This window comes from Pseudochaenichthys georgianus, unplaced genomic scaffold (assembly GCF_902827115.2).
Source record: "Pseudochaenichthys georgianus unplaced genomic scaffold, fPseGeo1.2 scaffold_872_arrow_ctg1, whole genome shotgun sequence".
In the NCBI taxonomy this organism is placed as follows: domain Eukaryota; kingdom Metazoa; phylum Chordata; class Actinopteri; order Perciformes; family Channichthyidae; genus Pseudochaenichthys; species Pseudochaenichthys georgianus.
This window is the reverse complement of record NW_027263411.1, coordinates 31196-41160: the sequence shown is the minus strand read 5'-3', so window position 1 is coordinate 41160 and position 9965 is coordinate 31196.

The following is a 9965-nucleotide window of genomic DNA, read 5'->3' as shown; positions in this document are numbered from 1 at the left end:
CATAGCAGAGAGAGAGATGGAAGTGTTACATAGCAGAGAGAGATGGAAGTGTTACATAGCAGGAGAGATGGAAGTGTTACATAGCAGAGAGAGATGGAAGTGTTACATAGCAGAGAGAGATGGAAGTGTTACATAGCAGAGAGAGAGATGGAAGTGTTACATAGCAGAGAGAGATGGAAGTGTTACATAGCAGAGAGAGAGATGGAAGTGTTACATAGCAGAGAGAGATGGAAGTGTTACATAGCAGGAGAGATGGAAGTGTTACATAGCAGAGAGAGAGATGGAAGTGTTACATAGCAGGAGAGAGATGGAAGTGTTACATAGCAGAGAGAGATGGAAGTGTTACATAGCAGAGAGAGAGATGGAAGTGTTACATAGCAGAGAGAGAGATGGAAGTGTTACATAGCAGAGAGAGATGGAAGTGTTACATAGCAGGAGAGATGGAAGTGTTACATAGCAGAGGAGAGATGGAAGTGTTACATAGCAGAGAGAGATGGAAGTGTTACATAGCAGAGAGAGAGATGGAAGTGTTACATAGCAGAGAGAGAGATGGAAGTGTTACATAGCAGAGAGAGAGATGGAAGTGTTACATAGCAGAGAGAGATGGAAGTGTTACATAGCAGAGAGAGATGGAAGTGTTACATAGCAGGAGAGAGATGGAAGTGTTACATAGCAGGAGAGAGATGGAAGTGTTACATAGCAGAGAGAGATGGAAGTGTTACATAGCAGAGAGAGAGATGGAAGTGTTACATAGCAGAGAGAGATGGAAGTGTTACATAGCAGAGAGAGAGATGGAAGTGTTACATAGCAGAGAGAGATGGAAGTGTTACATAGCAGAGGAGAGATGGAAGTGTTACATAGCAGGAGAGAGATGGAAGTGTTACATAGCAGAGAGAGAGATGGAAGTGTTACATAGCAGAGAGAGATGGAAGTGTTACATAGCAGAGAGAGATGGAAGTGTACATAGCAGGAGAGAGATGGAAGTGTTACATAGCAGGAGAGAGATGGAAGTGTTACATAGATGTTACATAGCAGAGAGAGATGGAAGTGTTACATAGCAGAGAGAGATGGAAGTGTTACATAGCAGAGAGAGATGGAAGTGTTACATAGCAGAGAGAGATGGAAGTGTTACATAGCAGAGAGAGATGGAAGTGTTACATAGCAGAGAGAGATGGAAGTGTTACATAGCAGAGAGAGATGGAAGTGTTACATAGCAGAGAGAGAGATGGAAGTGTTACATAGCAGAGAGAGAGATGGAAGTGTTACATAGCAGAGAGAGATGGAAGTGTTACATAGCAGAGAGAGATGGAAGTGTTACATAGCAGAGAGAGATGGAAGTGTTACATAGCAGAGAGAGAGATGGAAGTGTTACATAGCAGAGAGAGATGGAAGTGTTACATAGCAGAGAGAGAGATGGAAGTGTTACATAGCAGAGAGAGATGGAAGTGTTACATAGCAGAGAGAGATGGAAGTGTTACATAGCAGAGAGAGAGATGGAAGTGTTACATAGCAGAGAGAGATGGAAGTGTTACATAGCAGAGAGAGAGATGGAAGTGTTACATAGCAGAGAGAGATGGAAGTGTTACATAGCAGAGAGAGATGGAAGTGTTACATAGCAGAGAGAGAGATGGAAGTGTTACATAGCAGAGAGAGATGGAAGTGTTACATAGCAGAGAGAGATGGAAGTGTTACATAGCAGAGAGAGATGGAAGTGTTACATAGCAGAGAGAGATGGAAGTGTTACATAGCAGAGAGAGATGGAAGTGTTACATAGCAGAGAGAGATGGAAGTGTTACATAGCAGAGAGAGATGGAAGTGTTACATAGCAGAGAGAGATGGAAGTGTTACATAGCAGAGAGAGAGATGGAAGTGTTACATAGCAGAGAGAGATGGAAGTGTTACATAGCAGAGAGAGATGGAAGTGTTACATAGCAGAGAGAGAGATGGAAGTGTTACATAGCAGGAGAGATGGAAGTGTTACATAGCAGAGGAGAGATGGAAGTGTTACATAGCAGGAGAGATGGAAGTGTTACATAGCAGGAGAGATGGAAGTGTTACATAGCAGGAGAGAGATGGAAGTGTTACATAGCAGGAGAGAGATGGAAGTGTTACATAGCAGAGAGAGAGATGGAAGTGTTACATAGCAGAGAGAGATGGAAGTGTTACATAGCAGGAGAGAGATGGAAGTGTTACATAGCAGGAGAGAGATGGAAGTGTTACATAGCAGAGGAGAGATGGAAGTGTTACATAGCAGAGAGAGATGGAAGTGTTACATAGCAGAGAGAGAGATGGAAGTGTTACATAGCAGAGAGAGATGGAAGTGTTACATAGCAGAGAGAGATGGAAGTGTTACATAGCAGAGAGAGAGATGGAAGTGTTACATAGCAGAGAGAGAGATGGAAGTGTTACATAGCAGGAGAGATGGAAGTGTTACATAGCAGAGAGAGAGATGGAAGTGTTACATAGCAGAGAGAGATGGAAGTGTTACATAGCAGGAGAGAGATGGAAGTGTTACATAGCAGAGAGAGATGGAAGTGTTACATAGCAGAGAGAGAGATGGAAGTGTTACATAGCAGAGAGAGATGGAAGTGTTACATAGCAGGAGAGAGATGGAAGTGTTACATAGCAGGAGAGAGATGGAAGTGTTACATAGCAGAGAGAGAGATGGAAGTGTTACATAGCAGAGAGAGAGATGGAAGTGTTACATAGCAGAGAGAGATGGAAGTGTTACATAGCAGAGAGAGATGGAAGTGTTACATAGCAGAGAGAGATGGAAGTGTTACATAGCAGAGAGAGATGGAAGTGTTACATAGCAGAGGAGAGATGGAAGTGTTACATAGCAGAGAGAGAGATGGAAGTGTTACATAGCAGAGAGAGATGGAAGTGTTACATAGCAGAGAGAGATGGAAGTGTTACATAGCAGAGAGAGATGGAAGTGTTACATAGCAGAGAGAGAGATGGAAGTGTTACATAGCAGGGAGAGATGGAAGTGTTACATAGCAGAGGGAGAGATGGAAGTGTTACATAGCAGAGAGAGATGGAAGTGTTACATAGCAGAGGGAGAGATGGAAGTGTTACATAGCAGAGGGAGAGATGGAAGTGTTACATAGCAGAGAGAGATGGAAGTGTTACATAGCAGGAGAGATGGAAGTGTTACATAGCAGGAGAGATGGAAGTGTTACATAGCAGAGAGAGAGATGGAAGTGTTACATAGCAGGAGAGATGGAAGTGTTACATAGCAGGAGAGATGGAAGTGTTACATAGCAGGAGAGAGATGGAAGTGTTACATAGCAGAGAGAGATGGAAGTGTTACATAGCAGAGAGAGATGGAAGTGTTACATAGCAGGAGAGATGGAAGTGTTACATAGCAGAGAGAGAGATGGAAGTGTTACATAGCAGGAGAGATGGAAGTGTTACATAGCAGAGAGAGAGATGGAAGTGTTACATAGCAGGAGAGATGGAAGTGTTACATAGCAGGAGAGAGATGGAAGTGTTACATAGCAGAGAGAGATGGAAGTGTTACATAGCAGAGAGAGATGGAAGTGTTACATAGCAGAGAGAGATGGAAGTGTTACATAGCAGGGAGAGAGATGGAAGTGTTACATAGCAGAGAGAGAGATGGAAGTGTTACATAGCAGGAGAGATGGAAGTGTTACATAGCAGAGAGAGATGGAAGTGTTACATAGCAGGAGAGAGATGGAAGTGTTACATAGCAGAGAGAGATGGAAGTGTTACATAGCAGAGAGAGATGGAAGTGTTACATAGCAGAGAGAGAGATGGAAGTGTTACATAGCAGAGAGAGATGGAAGTGTTACATAGCAGGAGAGATGGAAGTGTTACATAGCAGGAGAGATGGAAGTGTTACATAGCAGGAGAGATGGAAGTGTTACATAGCAGAGAGAGAGATGGAAGTGTTACATAGCAGAGAGAGATGGAAGTGTTACATAGCAGAGAGAGAGATGGAAGTGTTACATAGCAGGAGAGATGGAAGTGTTACATAGCAGAGGGAGAGATGGAAGTGTTACATAGCAGAGAGAGAGATGGAAGTGTTACATAGCAGAGAGAGATGGAAGTGTTACATAGCAGGAGAGAGATGGAAGTGTTACATAGCAGAGAGAGATGGAAGTGTTACATAGCAGAGAGAGATGGAAGTGTTACATAGCAGAGAGAGAGATGGAAGTGTTACATAGCAGGAGAGATGGAAGTGTTACATAGCAGGAGAGATGGAAGTGTTACATAGCAGAGAGAGAGATGGAAGTGTTACATAGCAGGGAGAGAGATGGAAGTGTTACATAGCAGAGAGAGATGGAAGTGTTACATAGCAGAGAGAGATGGAAGTGTTACATAGCAGAGAGAGATGGAAGTGTTACATAGCAGGAGAGATGGAAGTGTTACATAGCAGAGAGAGATGGAAGTGTTACATAGCAGAGAGAGAGATGGAAGTGTTACATAGCAGGGAGAGAGATGGAAGTGTTACATAGCAGAGAGAGATGGAAGTGTTACATAGCAGGAGAGATGGAAGTGTTACATAGCAGAGAGAGATGGAAGTGTTACATAGCAGGAGAGATGGAAGTGTTACATAGCAGAGAGAGATGGAAGTGTTACATAGCAGGAGAGATGGAAGTGTTACATAGCAGGGAGAGATGGAAGTGTTACATAGCAGGGAGAGAGATGGAAGTGTTACATAGCAGAGAGAGATGGAAGTGTTACATAGCAGGAGAGATGGAAGTGTTACATAGCAGAGAGAGATGGAAGTGTTACATAGCAGAGAGAGATGGAAGTGTTACATAGCAGAGAGAGATGGAAGTGTTACATAGCAGGAGAGATGGAAGTGTTACATAGCAGGGAGAGATGGAAGTGTTACATAGCAGAGAGAGATGGAAGTGTTACATAGCAGGAGAGATGGAAGTGTTACATAGCAGGAGAGATGGAAGTGTTACATAGCAGAGAGAGATGGAAGTGTTACATAGCAGAGAGAGATGGAAGTGTTACATAGCAGAGAGAGATGGAAGTGTTACATAGCAGAGAGATGGAAGTGTTACATAGCAGGAGAGATGGAAGTGTTACATAGCAGAGGGAGAGATGGAAGTGTTACATAGCAGAGAGAGATGGAAGTGTTACATAGCAGAGAGAGATGGAAGTGTTACATAGCAGGAGAGATGAGTTAGGGAGAGATGGAAGTGTTACATAGCAGAGAGAGATGGAAGTGTTACATAGCAGAGAGAGATGGAAGTGTTACATAGCAGAGAGATGGAAGTGTTACATAGCAGGAGAGATGGAAGTGTTACATAGCAGAGGGAGAGATGGAAGTGTTACATAGCAGGAGAGATGGAAGTGTTACATAGCAGGAGAGAGATGGAAGTGTTACATAGCAGAGAGAGAGATGGAAGTGTTACATAGCAGAGAGAGAGATGGAAGTGTTACATAGCAGGAGAGATGGAAGTGTTACATAGCAGAGAGAGAGATGGAAGTGTTACATAGCAGAGAGAGATGGAAGTGTTACATAGCAGAGAGAGATGGAAGTGTTACATAGCAGAGAGAGATGGAAGTGTTACATAGCAGGAGAGATGGAAGTGTTACATAGCAGAGAGAGATGGAAGTGTTACATAGCAGAGAGAGAGATGGAAGTGTTACATAGCAGGGAGAGATGGAAGTGTTACATAGCAGAGAGAGATGGAAGTGTTACATAGCAGAGAGAGAGATGGAAGTGTTACATAGCAGGGAGAGAGAGGTAATGTTGGAAGGCTTTGTTGAACAGGGTTGATGTGAAGGTGTTGAGAGAAGGGGCGTTGCGGGGAGGGCACTGAGGGGAGGAGTGTGTAGGTGATGCGGGACTTGACCGGGAGCCAGTGGAGGTTGAAGAGAGTGGGGGTGATGTGCTGTTGAGATGCCACTTTGACATTTCCAAGTTGCCATCAAGTCATCTGCTTTCCATCAGCAAGTTTTCCTAATCATCACATGTCACCTGTTAGACGCTTTTATCCAAAGCGACTCACACACTCAGCACTGAGGACGATCCCCACAGGAGCACTTTAGGGTGAAGCGTCTCAGGGACACAACGACATGCTGACTGCAGTGGGGTTTGAACCTGTGACCCCTGATCCGAACACCTACGCTCAACCCACTGCACCACATGCCTCGGAAACTCATATTCAAACATAACTTTACACCACATACTACTCCAATTTGGAACAATAGATATATTCTAATGAAGAAAATCAGTATTTTACAAGGAATGGATGGAGGAAGGAATCTGGTCAATCTTTCATTTGGTGGATCTATAAGTGATTTATTAACACCTGATGCGTTGATTAGGAGATATCATGTACTGACAGGCAATATAAGATAGTTATTAAAGAATGGTGGTTTGAATTAAAGGAGTGTTTTAGATAATAAATGTAATAACTAATTATTAAGAACAGCCCTCACTTCAATTTGCTTTCCTTCACAGCTAAGAAGAAAACACATTCTTCAAAAGTATTCAAATGAGTCTATAAAGATAAGAACCAATTACCTCTCCTTTCCAGGTTCACCAAAAGCTAAAGAAGTACATTTAAAAATCATTAATGAAATGTACTCTTGTAATAATTTCTTACACCATAGATTCAGTTTAGATTTAAATATCTGCTCATTTTGTAATTTAGACTTACATTAGAACACCTTTTATTTTCTTGCAACGTAATTCAAACATGTTGGGACGCTTCCCAGTATTGGTTAACTTATCATTCAAACATGTTGGGACGCTTCCCAGTATTGGTTAACTTATCATGATCGGTGATACCATTTAAAGATTTGCCTGTCCCTCTGTTTGGGCCAAACTTGACCCACTCTACCATGCTGCACTGCGATATATATCAAATGCACCCTATAGGACTCACCATTGCAAACTGTATAGCCTAACTGGATGGTCCTCACTTAGTATGCGTAGGATGCAGCATTGGTTTTTATTAATGTATAAAGCCATTTTAGGAAAGCTTCCACTGTACATATGTGCCAGATTTGCTCCAGTTTGTGACTCTTACAACCTCAGATCCAGTGCCTGTTCCTGCTGTGCGGACTGAGGCTGGGAAAAGGAGTCTTTTTTATTATGGTCCTTGGTCTTGGAATGACCTCCAATCACGCCTCAAACTGAGGGCACTTGTCTCAATAGCATGTTTTAAATGAAAGTTGTCTGAAGTCCTTACCACCAGATGCTCTTGCAGTAATAAGTAGTGCACCTTTCTTACTGTCCTAATGTGCACAATGTAGTGACTGATTTTTTATCTTTTGTTTTCTTAGTTATGTTCTCTGTATTTTATATGTTTGTGTTATGTGTTATGTGTAACGTTGCTGCCTTCTTGGCCAGGTCAGCATTGCAAATGAGATTCTATCTCAATGCTTTTATCTGGTTAAATAAAGGTTAAATTAAAAAAAAAAAAAAAAAATCATTCAAACATGTTGGTACGCTTCCCATTATTGGTTAACTTATCATTGAAACATGTTGGGACGCTTCCTTGTATTGGTTAACTTATCATTGAAACATGTTGGGACGCTTCCCAGTATTGGTTAACTTATCATTGAAACATGTTGGGACGCTTCCCAGTATTGGTTAACTTATCATTCAAACATGTTGGGACGCTTCCTTATATTGGTTAACTTATCATTCAAACATGTTGGGACGCTTCCTTGTATTGGTTAACGTATCATTCAAACATGTTGGGACGCTTCCTTGTATTGGTTAACTTATAACAAGCAAACCTTTACGCTCTTATGATAATATAACATTTAGCTTTCAATCTGAAAACAAGAAAACTGAATTTGGAATCAATAATTTGATTATTTTAGCAAAATATTTTATTGACTAATGTCGATTTTTAAAAATGTCTCCAGTCTTTATTGTCTTTCTCAACGAAATAAGACGATACAAAACAAGTATGAAATGATGCAAAAGTATAAAAGCCCAAGAATTGTACAAGTTTCTCTGCACTTTAATTTCTGACCACTTCTTTCTTCTTTCTGTTCAAATGCCCTCAGTTTATTTTTTGGAATTAATATGTTGAACATTGATGTCTATATGCCTTATTGTGTATTTGACATCATAGAGAGCCGAAGTCTCTCCCTTTCCTCCATGGGACCTTATTTCTGAAAAAGTATGCATTGAAGTCAATGGAGAGAGAAAGATTATCTTTCGATCTCGTTTGAATTGTTTGATTTGTAGTCTTTCTAGTTGCGTATTGTTCATAGTCTTATATTTCAACCGTTTTACGACAAACTGTGACTTTTTTGACATGGAAATTATTTTTTAAATTGACAAACATCATATGTGTAATTCGTGGCACAATTCAAACGGTATCGAAAGATACGTTTTCTCTCTCCATTGGCTTCAATACATACTTTTTCCGAAATAAGGTCCCATTGAGGTCCCCGGAAGGGGAGGGACTTCGCCACTCTATTGTTTCAATACAAAAAAACTAAAAAAACACGCACAGTTGAGTTGCCCCTTAAGCCCGGCCCCCGAGGTCTCTCTCTCGGCTCACTAGAATGAATGCAGAGAGAAAATAAATCTAGATTCGGCTTTTAGTGCATTTTACTACTTTAAGGACTTAATGATTCTAATAACGGCTATACAATAGTTCATACTGGGTAGTTTATTCAGTTACAAATTATCCACCGATTTACAGACGTCTCTTTCCTACGGAAGAGGATTAGGGCCACATGAATATTTTTTTTGGGAGGATTTAAAAAAATATATTTTATTTTTTTCTCAGAATTCTGACTTTAATCTCAGAATTCTGACTTTTTTCTCAGAACAAAAAAAATAAAAATTCTTTGGGAGAAAAAACTCAGAAATACCGGTAACTGTCAGAATTCTGACTTCTGAATTCTGACTTTTTTTGGTGGTGTGTTCACAAACTACAACAAACTTGCATATTGACTACATTACATATTCTCCAGTTGCAGAACACAAACCTGACTTGACAGAAATGTAATTTGTTCATGTAATTCAAGACCTTTTAATACTGCTAAGATGTTTAAGGATTCAAACAAGAACAGTTGCATGCTTCATTGTTCTTATATGGAAACAGACAGTTGTAAAATACAATGTACTGTTTGCTCCCTCTTACTTTTTGTATAAATTGTAAAATGATATGCCACTTACCCAGGTGAATTACTTGTGTAAAAGCATGAATGTGGAGCTAACCCCTTATCTGACCATTGACTGGAATATAAAGTTGCAAAGCAAGTGCCTTGTTCAAAGCATACTTGTTTATTTAGAACATATTTTATACTAGTGTAAAAAGTAATTAAGACATAATCTTAAAATAATGCTTAAAATGTTTTATGATCAAATGTTTCCTCAGGTGTCACATTGCCTTGATTCCAAATGTCTTGTTAAAGTTTCAAGTGGTGGACTGGGTGGTTCTTCTAAACAAGTAGATACACATACACACTTTCCCTATACACACACACACACACACACACACACACACACACACACACACACACACACACACACACACACACACACACACACACACACACACACACACACACACACACACACACACACACACACACACACACACACACACACACACACACACACAACTCTCAGATGTGCATATAAACAGACTGAACTAGTCTTCTACCAGTTATCTTAGTTATGAGAAGTTATGATTACAATTGTTTGCTTTTTACTAAGATTGCAAGTATTGCTTTGATACTGAAAGACATTCTGAAGGTAAATTGTATTATGTCTCAACATCTGTTTTGCAGGCATTGTTGTGTGCAACAAAATCTCTTATTTTTGGATACTTTAATAATTGTTTTTGCACTGGCACATTACAGGCAGATATTTGTTACGTTTCTATATTTCACATCTTGTGGATCAACCAATAATTAAAAAAAAAGCAAAGCAAAAGGGCTGTAATTTTCCGGTCATCCTTGTGCGGAATTGCCTACTGCAATGTGTAAATCTCTCACTG